Genomic DNA, 13,987 nt, shown 5'->3' with positions numbered 1-13,987 from the left:
TAATTTGACCTCATATTTTCTAAGTTATTGACCACTGCAGGAACACCAAGCCTTATTATTCATCTATACTTTATTATCCCACCCACCCGAGCGCAAAACAGTGAATATGGTCTCTGACCCTTCTCATTTTGTCCTCAGGACAATCGTGTGAGCTAATATGGGTTGAGAAAAAGTGACCCTTCCAATGTCAGCTCAACCACATACTTAGTCCAACACTAACAGTACAATCCCAAACAGAGTTACTCCAGTCTAAGTCCATTTATTTCAATGGGCTTAGACCAGAGTAACTCTTCTTAGGATTGGACTGTAAAACAACTACACCACACTTGCTCCCACAATTTAGGATTCTACAAAGTATATATACACACTGAATATCTCACCTAACATAGGACTGATAAATCCCAACCCCCAAAGGCAAGTGACAGGTCACATTTGCCTCAAAGCACAGTCCCAAAGCAAATAAATAAATACAATTCTATTGCCATAAAAGAATCCCGAGATTCTTTCAAACTGCTGACAGTCTCCAGCTGCAATACAGGTCCCTATGAACCCTTCCACACTGAGAAGTTACAGTCCAGTAGGAAAAGTACATACAGTCCATTAAATATAAGCACGGCCTTCCTAAAGAATGCTCAGAATTACAGGACATTTAAATGTATACATATATACATACATGAAAATATGTACAACATCCCTTCTTGTGAAGAGTACTCCAAGAAGAGTACTCCAAAAGGCAAGAAACAGTAACTGATTGAGTTCTATATATCTGCTTCATTAGTACTCCACTCACCGCCCCCCACGGGGTCCCAAAGAGGCATCTTCATTTTATCCTCACAACCCTGTGAGGTAGTCTAGGCCAAAAGTATGTGACTGGCCCAAAGTCACCCAGCAAGCTTCCATGGCAGAGTAGGGATTCAGACCTCATCAGCCACGCTTTTCCCACAAGAATCACATTGACTAGAACTTTGAGGACCCACAGTAGCCAACCAACTTGCCTTTGGGAGAGCAAAACAGTACATAAACAGACATACAGATTTATTGTATGTGGCCACTGGCCATCACTATACAAGTTTCATAAAACAGTACGTTTCTGGGACCATTCCCCTGTTAGCGTCATTTCTATGCCCAAAACACAAGGCAGACTTTTATCCAACTGCAGGATAGTCACAGCTCCAGCTATTTAAGAACTGTCTGACATGCCCACATCTTCCTCTAGAGTAGTGCACACATCCATAGCATGGCTTCTGCCACTGAAGTGATCGAGTACACCTCTGACTGAAATCCCCCAGATGGCCTAGTTCAAGGGCTGGATTCTCGAGAAAGCCACATAAGACATAAGACTGACCCATCCATCAATGTCAGCAGAATTGCCACAGGAGATGTGTGAACCTCACAAAGAAAGAAGCACTTCCTATCCTAACTGTCACAGCACAAACCAACCCATTGACAAATCCTGCAACGCAGAAGGCCCTTGTGCTTCTCACTTTGTTTTCTCTAACGTTTAAACAAAAAGCAAACAAACAAGCCTGCCTTTACATCTACCAGCAAAGATCAGATATTTATCTGATAATCTCAGTGATAACCTGGTGCTGAAAGAAGGACAAGGACGGCCCTGACAATGGCAAGAGACAGCGTTTATCAGCTGAGAAGTGAAGAAATTTTAAATGTGTCAGGTCTTCCTGCCAACAGTCTGAATATCACTTGGCAAGACAGTGGGCCATCTAAAGTGTCAAGAGGAACTTCCCCTTCATCTGTTGGCAACACGTTCCAGTAAAATGAGTCAGGCTCCTAAACATCACCTGGTTGACCCTGAACCTATCCAACTCACATGTCCTCCTACCGCTATCCAAGAGTTACTTTTACTGCCAGGTTCCACATCTCACTCACATCACATGGATCTCACTCCCACTTATCTTTTAAAGACTAAATACGCGGGGAGGGTCTGTTTTTTATTTACTGCTATACGACACTTTGGTGTCGCCCCTGCACAAAGCCTGATCTTGTTGAATCTGAGAAGCTAAAAAGGGTCAGCCCTGGTGAATCCTTGGATCGGGAGACCAACGAGGAAGGTCCAGGGCTGCTAACACAAAGGCAGGCAACGATAAACCCCTCTGAATCTTTTGCCTTGAAAACTCCGTGAGCGGCTACCGTAAGCCAGCTGTGACTTGACAACACTTACCACCACCAACACCACACTTGGATGCAGGCCTTGCACAAATATTACTAATATTGCTTGAACAAAGTCTGAGTCCAATGGCAGCTTTAAGACCAGCAAAGTTTCATTCTGGGTATAAGCTTTCGTCTGCATGCACACTTTATCGGATTCATCCAGAGGAACGCATTCCCCTCCTTACCCAGTGTCTCCCTGCCAATTCCAACCAACGGCCTAAACACCAAGGACAACAGGCCACAAACAATGCCCCGCCAACCCCCTTCCCAAAGCAGTGCCAATGGATATTCCTGGAGGCCGCTGGGCCTCATCATTCGCAGTATCCCTAGAGGACTTCTGCTCCCTCAGCCAGTCCCGTTACCAGCGGCCAAACACCACTGCCAGCCCCCTCACCCCTCCCCAACTGCTCCTGTCAATAATGGCACACGACCCCGCCAGGCAGCCAGCTGTTCCCAAGACCTTTCAGGCACACTTTCCAGCAAGACTCTCGAGAGTCACATGACTTCTTGCAATGCAAGAGCCAAATGCCCCCCTCCCCCCTACACACAAACACACTATCCCTTCCGGGAAACTTTACTGACCCGTTGCCCCGCAAGCATGGCCCATTCCCCAGCCATACCAAGACCATCTCTTGCCACCCACCTCTCCCCATGATGCCCACTGGAGGACTTCATGCTTTGATCTCAGGAGGGGTGTGTGATTTGCACACATAAATATAACTCTTTCATTTTTTGCACACATAAATATGACTCTTTCATTTCCTAGCCAGGCGACTCGACATCCCCATACACCAGGGGAGTGGGGGAAAGTGAGGAAAACACTTTGGAGAGGGCAGTCTTAACTAAGTCACGATTTATGTGGGATGCTGGTTATGTGGGGGGGGGAAGGGCGTGAGGGACCTTATTTAACCCCTCCCCATATTTGACAGGTCAGACCCTGAACCACTTCATTATGAGATGGTGGGTGAGCAAGGGGGTGGGTGAGCCCCCTCCCAGCCCTCTGGAGACAAGAGTAAGGGACAGTGAGTGAGTTTGGGGGGGGGCATGAGGGACCTTATTTAACCCCTCCGCATTTTTGACAGGTCAGACCCCTGAACCATGAACCACTTCATTATATGATACCATGCGGGGGGGGGGGGGGTTAAGCCCCCTCCCAGCCCTCTGGAGAGAAGAGAGTTTCGCCTGCTTCACTCTCCATATGGGATGGTGAGTTGAGTTTGAAGGGAGGGGACATGGGGGACCTTCTCTAACCCCTCCCCATTTTTGACAGGACAGACCCCAAACCACTTCATTATATGCGACGGGGGGGGGGGGGGGGTGGTAAGCTCCCTCCCAGCCCTCTGGAGACAAGAGAGCTTCACTATCCATATGGGACGGTGAGGGAGTTTGGGAGGGGGAGGGGAGGGGGGCATGAGGGACCTTCTCTAATCCCTCCCCATTTTTGACAGGTCAGACCCCAAACCACTTCACTATATGGGGGTAATCCCCCCCCCCAGCCCTCTGGAGAGAGTTTCGCCTGCTTCACTCTCCATATGGGATGGTGGGTTGAGTTTGAAGGGAGGGGACATGGGGGACCTTCTTTGACCCCTCCCCATTTTTGACAGGTCAGACCCCCAAACCACTTCACTATATGAGATGGGTGTGTGTGTGGTGGTAATCCCCTCCCCCCCAGCCCTCTGGAGACAAGAGAGCTTCACTATCCATATGGGATGGCGAGGGAGTTTGGGGGGGGAGGGGAGGGGGGCATGAGGGACCTTCTCTAACCCCTCCCCATTTTTGGCAGATCAGGCCCCGAACCACTTCATTACGAGAAGGGGGGTGGGCAAGGGGGATGGTAATCCCCCCCCCCAGCCCTCTGGAGAGAGTTTCGCCTGCTTCTCTCTCCCTATGGGATGGTGAGTTGAGTCTGAAGGGAGGGGACATGGGGGACCTTCTTTGACCTCTCCCCATTTTTGACAGGTCAGACCCCAAACCACTTCACTATATGAGACAGGGGTGTGTGTGGTGGGAAGCCCCCTCCCAGCCCTCTGGAGAGAGTCTTGCCTGCTTCCCTCTCCCTATGGGACGGTGGGTTGAGTTTGAAGGGAGGGGACACGGGGGACCTTCTTTGACCCCTCCCCATTTTTGACAGGTCAGACCCCAAACCACTTCACTATATGGGGGTAATCCCCCCCCTCCCAGCCCTCTGGAGAGAGTCCCGCCTGCTTCCCTCTCCCTATGGGCCGGCGAGGGAGTTGTGGGGGGGGGGGGGCTGAGAGACCTTCCTTAACCCCTCCCCCCCCAGGCCAGGCCAGGCCCGTTCCCCCTCCCGGCTGTCCAGGCGAGGCGAGGCGAGGGGAGGAGCGGCCTGGCGCGGCGGGACAGGGCAGTGCAGGGCAGCAGAGGCCAGGGCAGCCCCCCCCCCCCGCCGTGCCGCGAACTCCCGCCGGCTCCTTCCTCCTCCCCCCCCCCCACTAAAAGGGAGGGAGGGACTGGCGCTCGGAGCCGTTGGGCAGCGCGCGGGCGGGCGGGAGAGCGGGGGGGGTGGTGGAGTGAGGTGAATGGGGGGGCCCTCGACGCCCCCCCTCCTCCTCCTCCTGCAAGCCGCCCTCCCTCCCCTCCCCTCCCCCACCCCGCCCGCTTTTGGCGCCAAAGCCCCGAGGGGCGGGGGGGTCGTTGTTTACCTGGCGGCGCCTCAGTCCCCCCGGCGGGCGCGGATGCTGCTGCTGCTGCTGCTGCTGGCGGCGGCGGCGTCGGTGTCAGCCGAGCGGGCTCCAGAGGCTGAGGGGCGGCGGGCGGGAATATGTCGCCGCCTGGGCTGTTGTCCCCTGCTCCGCCGTCCTCCTCCTCCTCCTCCTCTTCCTCCTCTTCGTCCTCGTCCCCCTCCGCCTCAGACGCCACCATCTCCTCCTCCTCTTCCTCGTCCTCCCTCAGAGGGGAAGCCATGGTGGTGCTGGAGGAGGGGGGAGGGGGGGGGAACACGAGAGAAAAGAAAAGGGGGGGGGGTCGGGCCCCTTCCCTCCCTCCCTCACAAAAGCCCTCCCGCCCCCTTCAAATCACCTCTGCCCCAAAAATGAAATCAAAAAGTCCCATGGATTTTCTTAAAACACACACAAAACTCTCCTCCTGCTACAACTTTGCCCTGGCTTACAAATGTTCCCTCGTTTCTCCTTCCCCCCCCCCACCCCACGCTTTAAAACAAAAAAAAAATCAAAAGATATATTTAAATTTTGAGGGGGGGGGAATGCAAGATAATATTTTCCACAAGAGCAAGAAACAAAAATGGCCGCCCCTTAAATTATTTTTAAAACAGACCCCCCCCCTCTCCAAGGAGGTAAAAATATATATAGGTGCCCCCCCCTCCCAATATTTAAACAAAAAAAAACCCCCCACACACACACACATACAAAATGGCTGGCTTAGTTTTTAACCCCCTCTTCCTTAGGGTTAAAAAAAATAATAATCTCTTCCTCCCTCCCCCCCCCCTTTTAAAAAATCAGCTCCAAATAAAAAAAAAGAAATCTCATGCAAGAAAAGAAATGGATAATAAAGATAAAGGCCTTTTTTTCTTCTTTGCTGTTATATTTTCTTTTTCAATCTCCCAAGATCTGTGATCATGAACAATATTTAGACATTCCTGGCACTGGGGGGAAACTGACAAGATTTCTGCATAAAACAAAGATGGCTGCTCTAAATTATTTCTTTTTTTTTTTCCCTTATGCTCTTCCCCCCCACCCCCACCTCCCTCAATAAAAATATTTTTTACAGGGAGGGGGAGAGAGAAAGAGAGAGAGAGAGAAAAGGTTGGATTAATCAGTACTCATGCTCAGTTATGACATCAGCATAAAATTGTTAAAGGTTAACTAGTTCCATACTAGTCAGACCATGACTTTTTGTGTGTGCTTGTAGCTGCTTTACTAGCACGAGAAGAAAGAAGAGGGGGTGGGTGGTTTTTTTTTCTCTTCCCCCCCCCTTTATTTTTTTTTCTAACTTTAAATACTTCAGAAGGGAGTGGTTTATTTCACTCCTTTTCCTCTAGGGCAAGAAAGGAAGAAGAGAAAGGGGGGAGGGGAAAAAAAAAACCACCCTGATTACTGCAGTTCATTAAAAGATTTTATCCAAATGCACATAAACAGACTTTGCTGTTTTCCTAGAGCTTTTAAAAATGTTTTTAAAGCTTTTTCTTTTTACATAATATATGTATATAATCTCTGCAGCTATGATTTTTTAAAAAGGCTAACGTATTCTGTTTTTTTTAAAAAAAACACACACACGGAGGTGCTATTTATATCTACCCCATGGCAATATTTTTGCCCCAGAGGAACAAATCAATGTAAATTGAAAGTGCAGGTTTTCAAAGATTAAAATCTCTGATTAGTTATTCCTGTCTTTCTTGGAAACTGTTTTCTCTTGCCAAACAGTTGGGGAGTATTTTTAAAGCCAATTTGGGGAAACACAATGGCCACAATCCACCACACTGTTACACAAACTTTAAAAGACCCACTGAATTCAATGTGGCTAAAGCATACATAACTATTTGCCAGACTATTTACTTATTATAACTACCCCTTCCATTTTATAACTGAAAAAGGTAATTCAAATGAAGTATTTTATAAAAATTAAGAAGATAAGCAAACTTTGTGGATCTAGACATTTATTTGAGCTTAAAAACTTCAAAGCTTTCAACAATACATAGAAATTATCTTTTTTTAAAAAAAATCATGGTTGCAAAGAAAATTTGTTTTTAAACAATATTATAACAGAGGGCTTCAAAACCAGAAGAAAGTTCTTAGATACTCAAGTTTTATTTTTGAAAGTCTCAAAATAATCTCAATGGTATCTCATCGCTATGTTTTAGCAGACTGGAATATTGTACCTGCATAGGTATCTCATGACTGCTAACCTAGCTCACTCAGCATAGGGCTTTACATATAACACTCCAGAAAGGGGGGTGAAGATAGGTCTGTATTTAAATTTGGAAGAGGCATAGTGCTCCATGCAAAACACTGCTTCTGCTATCAGAGCATGCAGACAAACCTAAAGTGAAGCCCCTGTTTACACCTGATAGAGACTCCAATGTGGACTCAGGCTCATTTACTACCATGCTGATACCCATGAAAGGAAGCTAAACTGAAACTTTGCCTAAATTGAAGCCAGCGTACAGGGACCCAATTCGGCCAAATGCAATACTCACATGACTGCTACTGGCAGCAGAGAAACAGTTTATACAAATAAACACTAAATATAGCTAAATGGAACAATGGAATAACCATTTTACCCCACATGAGCTGACTATGCATGGTTTTTTTTTTAAAAACTGATCTATTCTTTCCACCCACATTTTGGTTGAGCTGGTGTTATGCTGTAGTTTAAAACTATTCCAACATAGGGTAGGAACATATCAGAAATCATGTAATATTTTCAAACCGTATTTTGAATAATTACCATAGTTGGGTAATTATTGTCCACCAACAAATTTATGCTGTTTTTTAAAAATTCCCCTTTGGTTTTATTTATTTTTATTCGATTTATTTTATTTTCTTAATCACACTTTTCAAAGAATGCTGGGGATCTACCCTCCCCCTTATCCAAATCATTATTATTTTTTAAATGCATTGGCGATGCTTTGTTGTAGGATAAAGGCCTTATTGAAAGACTGGCGAGGCCTACGGATAATTATTCTCCTTAAAACAACAGGCTTGTTATCGAATAATATTTTCCCTGTCATAAATGCAAATGACGCAAACGGGATGGCCACGTTGCCTCGCTCCATTTTCAATATTGTCGTGCACTCCTGATTCTTGTACTCTGAGCACTTGAAAATAAGGCTACAACAAAAGAAGGTGCGCCATGAAATTTGAGAGCAACCTGATAAAAGGAGGCTTGTCTTTGTCACAGATATTGAACCATAGGTGTAATGCCATGTTTCTGTACATCTTCCGTAACACTGTGCTCTGCGTGGTGCTGGTGCCAAATTTGACCCCACTGCTCCTCAGGAGCAGGAGTTTGCAGATTTCCATCCATCTGTCACTTTTCCAGAAGTAAACATTGCATGAAATAAAAATAATATTAGGTAGTAAGGCCCTGGGTGCTAAACCCACCTGGAAATCAGAACCCCGGTCATAAAGCTTTGTTTGGAAGAAAATCTACTTAAAACCATGTCACATTCAGTCTGAAGACGGTGGTACTGCAGTTAGTGGTACCCGTATTCTCCAATGACTGGGAATGGGAGCTTCCCTTTTACAGCAAGGAATGGAACACAATCCGCTATTACAACATAGACGTTCCTCAGTGAAAGTGCTCAGCCCTTCATACCGCGCTTCCCCCAGCCCCACCTTGACTTTTTAAGTGTCCACTGAAGAGTAACTGTGCCTGCAGGACACACCATTTGCAAAAAGAATGTTATCCCCCACCTTGCTCTTATATTTAATGCAACACCCTCTGACGCCCTCCAGGATCTTGGGCGCCAATCCCGCTCACTCATGTCGAAACATTTCTCTGGCAATGGTCAAAGCCAGCACTTCAGGAGGAACCTTGGAGGTTTCATGCTGACAAAAGTCCTTTGCTCTAAAATGCAATTTCTAGCTCATGTTAGAGCATTTCTTTTTCTTGGCGCAAAGGGGAAACCTTCAAGGTGTAAAACAAAATCTGAATTTAAGCCTTACATGAAATGGCCTGAGCCTCGTATTATTCAGTTTGTTAAAACACAGCAATGAGATGAGAACAGAACAGATATTTCCAAATAAGGGAAACGCCTCTGAATCTTAACCCTAGTTGTTTGTGGCTTTGCCCTCATTGCCCAAGGGAAAAATCTTGGGAAGAAGTAAAACATCCCTTTCCTTCTGTCTTTTGTCTGCCTTTGATGTTCCTTCACAATGCAACAACCCTCAAATCCCATCCAGAAACCTAAAGCATGATACTAATGGGGGTGGGGATGGTATTGCATAGTGTTTATCTCAATAGTTTGCCCCCAACTGCATCTTGTCTTTCAAGAGGGTCAAAGATGCACAGCTCATTACACCACAAACCTGCTCTTCCCTCAAGGGAACTGCTTCTGTTCAGCTTAGGGGGGAAAAAAATCTTTCAAGGCCTTTTCCCTGCAGATTACTGTGCGGCTGAAATACACACAGATCCACACAAGCTAAATCTGTGTGAGAGCCCATGGAAACATGGGAATACTAAACTTTGATTCAGAAAACTCAAAGTGCCATTGCCATCTGTCGCAGATGCCTTCCTGTAACCTCAGGCGACTGACACCTTTGCCAACTTTAAGCATACTGGGGGGCGAAATGAACAAGACCTCCCACTCCTTGGCATTCCATCAAGAGTCTTAAAATTCAAAACAAAATTATAATGGGCTGTGGCGGGGTGGAGTTAGTGAAATTCATCACTCCACAAAGGGTTCTACTGAATTTGGCTCTCTGGCAAACAAGAACCGTTGGAGGATGTCCCAGTTCAAAGGTCATGCTCTCCAGACTTTGCGTAAGCCACAGCTGGCTGGACTGGTGTTTCCTCCTCTACTGCAAAGTGATGAATTTTGACCAAGCTTAGCTTCACGCTGGTGGTGCAAAGTGCTGTCAAGTTACAGCTGACTTAGAACGGCCCCTTGTGCATTGCTTGGCTCTGAATGGCAACTCCTTCCTTGGTGGTCTCCCATCTGAGTACAAATTAAGGCCAACACTGCTTAGCTTCTGAGATCAGGCTAGACTGGGACATCCAGGTGGAATACGTGACAAGATATAGGAGGAGTATTGTTTTTTTTAATGGGGGTGTTGGTGGGGGGGGGAGGTCAGATTGACCAGGGCTAAGCAGCTACAAACACATAAGACAGAGGAGAGACAGAGATTCACAGGCATAACAGCCTCCAAGTTTTCCCAGGCTGGGTTATTTCTCTAGGTAGAAAATGGACGGTAGGAACACCTAGAGAGGAAGTGTGAGGTTATGGGACCTGCCGGTTCCATGCCACAAGGCGACTTCCAGTCCTTCGTGTCCCATTCATAAACCACGCTTACAGGAGGTTTTTTCTTTTCCTGCAACAGATCCCAAGGACAACAACTATCCAAGGAGGAACAGAAAGAGAAAGAACAGCTGGGCGTATGTCATGAGAGCCTGCGGTTTTGTTGGCATTACATGGGGTTAGACAGATGCCCATTATCTCTACCACAGCTGAGAGGAGATTTTTGACACCCCTGGGGACAGCAGGAAGAGGTTATTCCCGATGAGGAGACTCTACAGCTGTGGAAAACGAGAGGCATCTAACACAGAAATACAACTTTCACTCCATGACCGACTGAAGTCTAGCATTCCAGGATGGATTCCCTGAGTACTTTAACCACAGTCCCATCAAAGCCACATCCTTTCACACCTGTACACCAACGGCTGAATTCTCCCAATGATCATGCGATGGGCCCTGGAGATCTTGGGTCCTTCCGGCCTGTCCTGTCTAACCCTGTGGCTTGCAAGCTGAACACAGGCATTCTTGCAACCAGGCCACCATGTAGTTATGCCACAGAGTCCCATCTGACTGGTGGAAGTGTGAGTGAACACAAGGGTAGAAAGCCACCATTGCAACAGGGAAAAGGGGGAGATAGCAAGCCACCTCTTTCTCCACTTGACTTGGAACCCTAAGGGAACTTCGTCTCTGAATCAAGACATAGGCTGGTAGGTCTTCAGTTCACTAACGGTCCCTGCTTGTGGGTCACATCTGAGACGTGATTAAGGGTGTAGACCACTTCCCTCTGAACTCCAGCTGCACTTCACAAGTACAGCCAACCACCACTTGCCAGATATGTTTTGGAATAGTACTGCCATTTGATTAAACCACTGCCAGTCCCACTTCAGGACCTGCACACCGCCGTGCATCTGTGCAGGCTTTTTTTTGCTGTTTCTGAACATTGCTCTGGGTTCCCAGCAGCCATCTGCAGCAACGGAAAGGCGCTGGAGAGCAGTACTAAGGAGAGGTGAGTGCAGTGGTTCAGCTGGAGCCTGAAGCCAGCAGCCCGCAGGCTGCCTGTTGAGAGACAGAGCCTGATTCGGTCAGCCCTATACCAGATCCAGTGGTGTTTTCCTGTCCTTTGTAGAACCTCAGCTCAGCCTCAGCTATTTGACAGCTTCTTCCTCAGCCTCTCTGGGAACTTTAATATACCCCCAAGTACATTCTAAGTCATGGGTGTCAAACATGCGGCCCGGGGGCCGAATCAGGCCCTCGGAGGGCTCCTATGAGGCCCCTGAGCAACTGGCTCTTGTCTGCTTCCTTCTCCCTCTCTCTTGCTTCCTTCTGCATCTCAGCTTGCTTTGCAAGGCTTGCTCAATCGTACAGGAGCTACAGAGCAAAACCTTGATTTTCTCCATTGGTTGAGGCTCCTCCCCCTCCCGGTCCCCTGGGGAGGGAAGGAGAGCCAGAGCTTCCTTTGCCCAGTACCCTGGATCCCATGGGAGAAATAAAAAAAAAGTAACTTTAAGACCAAAAAGTGCTAATGTTTTAAAGTATGTTTTAAGATTTAAAAAAATATTTTGTCATGTTTGTCTGTGTCCTTTATAAAGTTTATATCTCTGTTAACTAATGTGTCTCCCCCCCCCCCAGCAACCTGGGTACTCGTTTTACCGACCTCGGAAGGATGGAAGGCTGAGTCAACCTTGAGCCGGCTAGCTAGGTTTTCAGGTAGCCAGCTCAAGGTTGACTCAGCCTTCCATCCTTCTGAGGTCAGTAAAATGAGTATCCAGCTTGCTGGGGGTGGAAAGTGTAGATAACTGGGGAAGGCAATGGCAAACCACCCCGTCAAAAAGTCTGCCGTGAAAACGTTGTGAAAGCAATGTCACCCCAGAGTCGGAAACGACTGCTGCTTGCACAGGGGACCTTTCCTTTCCTACCTAATCTTAAATACGTACACACATGGCCCGGCACAGCATGGCCCAGCCTGACAAGGTCTCATTTATGTCAGATCCCGCCCTCATAACAAATGAGTTCAGGAAAGGAAAGGTCCCCTGTGCAAGCACCAGTTGTTTCCAACTCTGGGGTGATGTTGCTTTCACAACGTTTTCACGGCAGACTTTTTACGGGGTGGTTTGCCATTGCTTTCCCCAGTCTTTTACACTTTCCCCTCAGCAAGCTGGGTACTCATTTTACCTACCTCGGAAGGATGGAAGGCTGAGTCAACCTTGGGCCGGCTACCTGAATCTAGCTTCTGCCGGAATCCAACTCAGGTTGTGAGCAGAGAGTTCAGACCACAGCACTGCAGTACTGCTGCTTTACCACTCTGCGCCACGGGTTCAGCACCCCTGTAATCTAACTGGTAGAAAAGGCAATCCTAAAAGCATTTTCCTGGGAGTAAGCCCTCTTATGTAGAACTCTGAGCAGACTTGCTGAGTATTACACTGAAAGTAACAACCCCACACTTTCTTCAAATTAGGTTTTGTAATTGTTATTTTAGACTATCTTACGTATATAGGATCATGACTGACCGACCCGCCCCAAGTGCCTGTGCCATTTTCTACTCACTCTACATTCTTATACTCCATATATTTATTTATTTAAAATATTTATATGCCCCCCTTTCTCCTGAGCAACTCAGCAGGTAGGAACAACAATCCAAGATGAAAGAAAAGTGTGTACAGTAACAGAGATAACCAGCAAGCATTAAAATGGTTAAGTATAAAATGCATTTCAAAACTCCTCTTATGCCAAGCTCTAGTCCCTGTGAGAAAGGCAGAGTATGAATGAAAACCATCATCATCAAGATATTCCTCCTCTACCCAGGCACCAACTGCTGAAAAAGTTATCTGGAATAATTCTGTTTTCAGAATTATTGTGGAGGAGAGAAGCCCCCAACCTCCTCCTCCAGGAGACTTTTTTGTAAGCATGAAGCAGCCACTGAAAAAACCTGGGCCCTTTAAAAATGTGCCTTATTCAAAGGGATCATAGAGTTGGAAGGGACCTCCAGGGTCGTCTAGTCCAACCTTGGTAGGGACCTCCAGGGTCGTCTAGTCCAACCTCCAACAGACCTTGGTAGAAAAAAAAAGAAACTGCTGCATGGGAACATGCAGGCAAGACTTCCCCGGGCAGGTTGCGAAGGGCTTTTAAAGGCAAGCACCAGCATCTTGAATTGGATCTGGAAATGAACGAGCAGCCAGGGAAGGGGCTTGATCAGAAGGGAAGGTGCAAAGTATGACCCTAATCTGGCACCTGGTAATGAATGGGTGGCCTGGCCACATTTTTTACCTCTTCAAACTTCCAGATAGTCTTCAAGTGTAGCCGCATGTAAAGCACCTACAGTACTCTACCCTTGAGCTTACTAAAGCATGGACCAACATGGCCAGATTGAGAGTCTCCAAGTGAAACCAGTTTTCCAACTAAATGAAGTTGGGGGGGGGGGAAGCATTTTTTGTGGTCATGTACACCTGATTGTCTCATTCGCACTGTGTTGTTTCCCCCGAGTTTTTTGGCGAAGAGCATTGCAAGAAAAGACTTATGGTTTCTCACACTCCAAATTGCCATAAACCAGCTTGTGAAAGAAATGGGAAGACGCAACAGCACCAACACGAAAAGAAAAATGACACTGGTTTTGGAGTCATCAGAGTGCAGTCGCACCCGTTCACTACATGGGTATGCCTGTCTTGGTTTTGCAATAAGGAAGCGGCTAATGGAAAAGATACCGCTGGCATGGGATCGCTTTGGATGGACAAGTGCCTCAGCCTTAAATAAACTGCGGAAGATGGTGGCATGGCCAGCAAAAGGGCTGTTATCATGTATTTAGAGCTGCGAACAGCGCGCATAGAATCTGTTAGGGCAAAAATGCACTTTTAAGGATTCTGCTTCACTATGTACTTTAGAAGAAAATAT

Source organism: Heteronotia binoei, chromosome 15, assembly GCF_032191835.1.
Source record: "Heteronotia binoei isolate CCM8104 ecotype False Entrance Well chromosome 15, APGP_CSIRO_Hbin_v1, whole genome shotgun sequence".
In the NCBI taxonomy this organism is placed as follows: domain Eukaryota; kingdom Metazoa; phylum Chordata; class Lepidosauria; order Squamata; family Gekkonidae; genus Heteronotia; species Heteronotia binoei.
The sequence above is the reverse complement of the archived record's forward strand: the minus strand, read 5'-3'. Positions refer to the sequence as shown.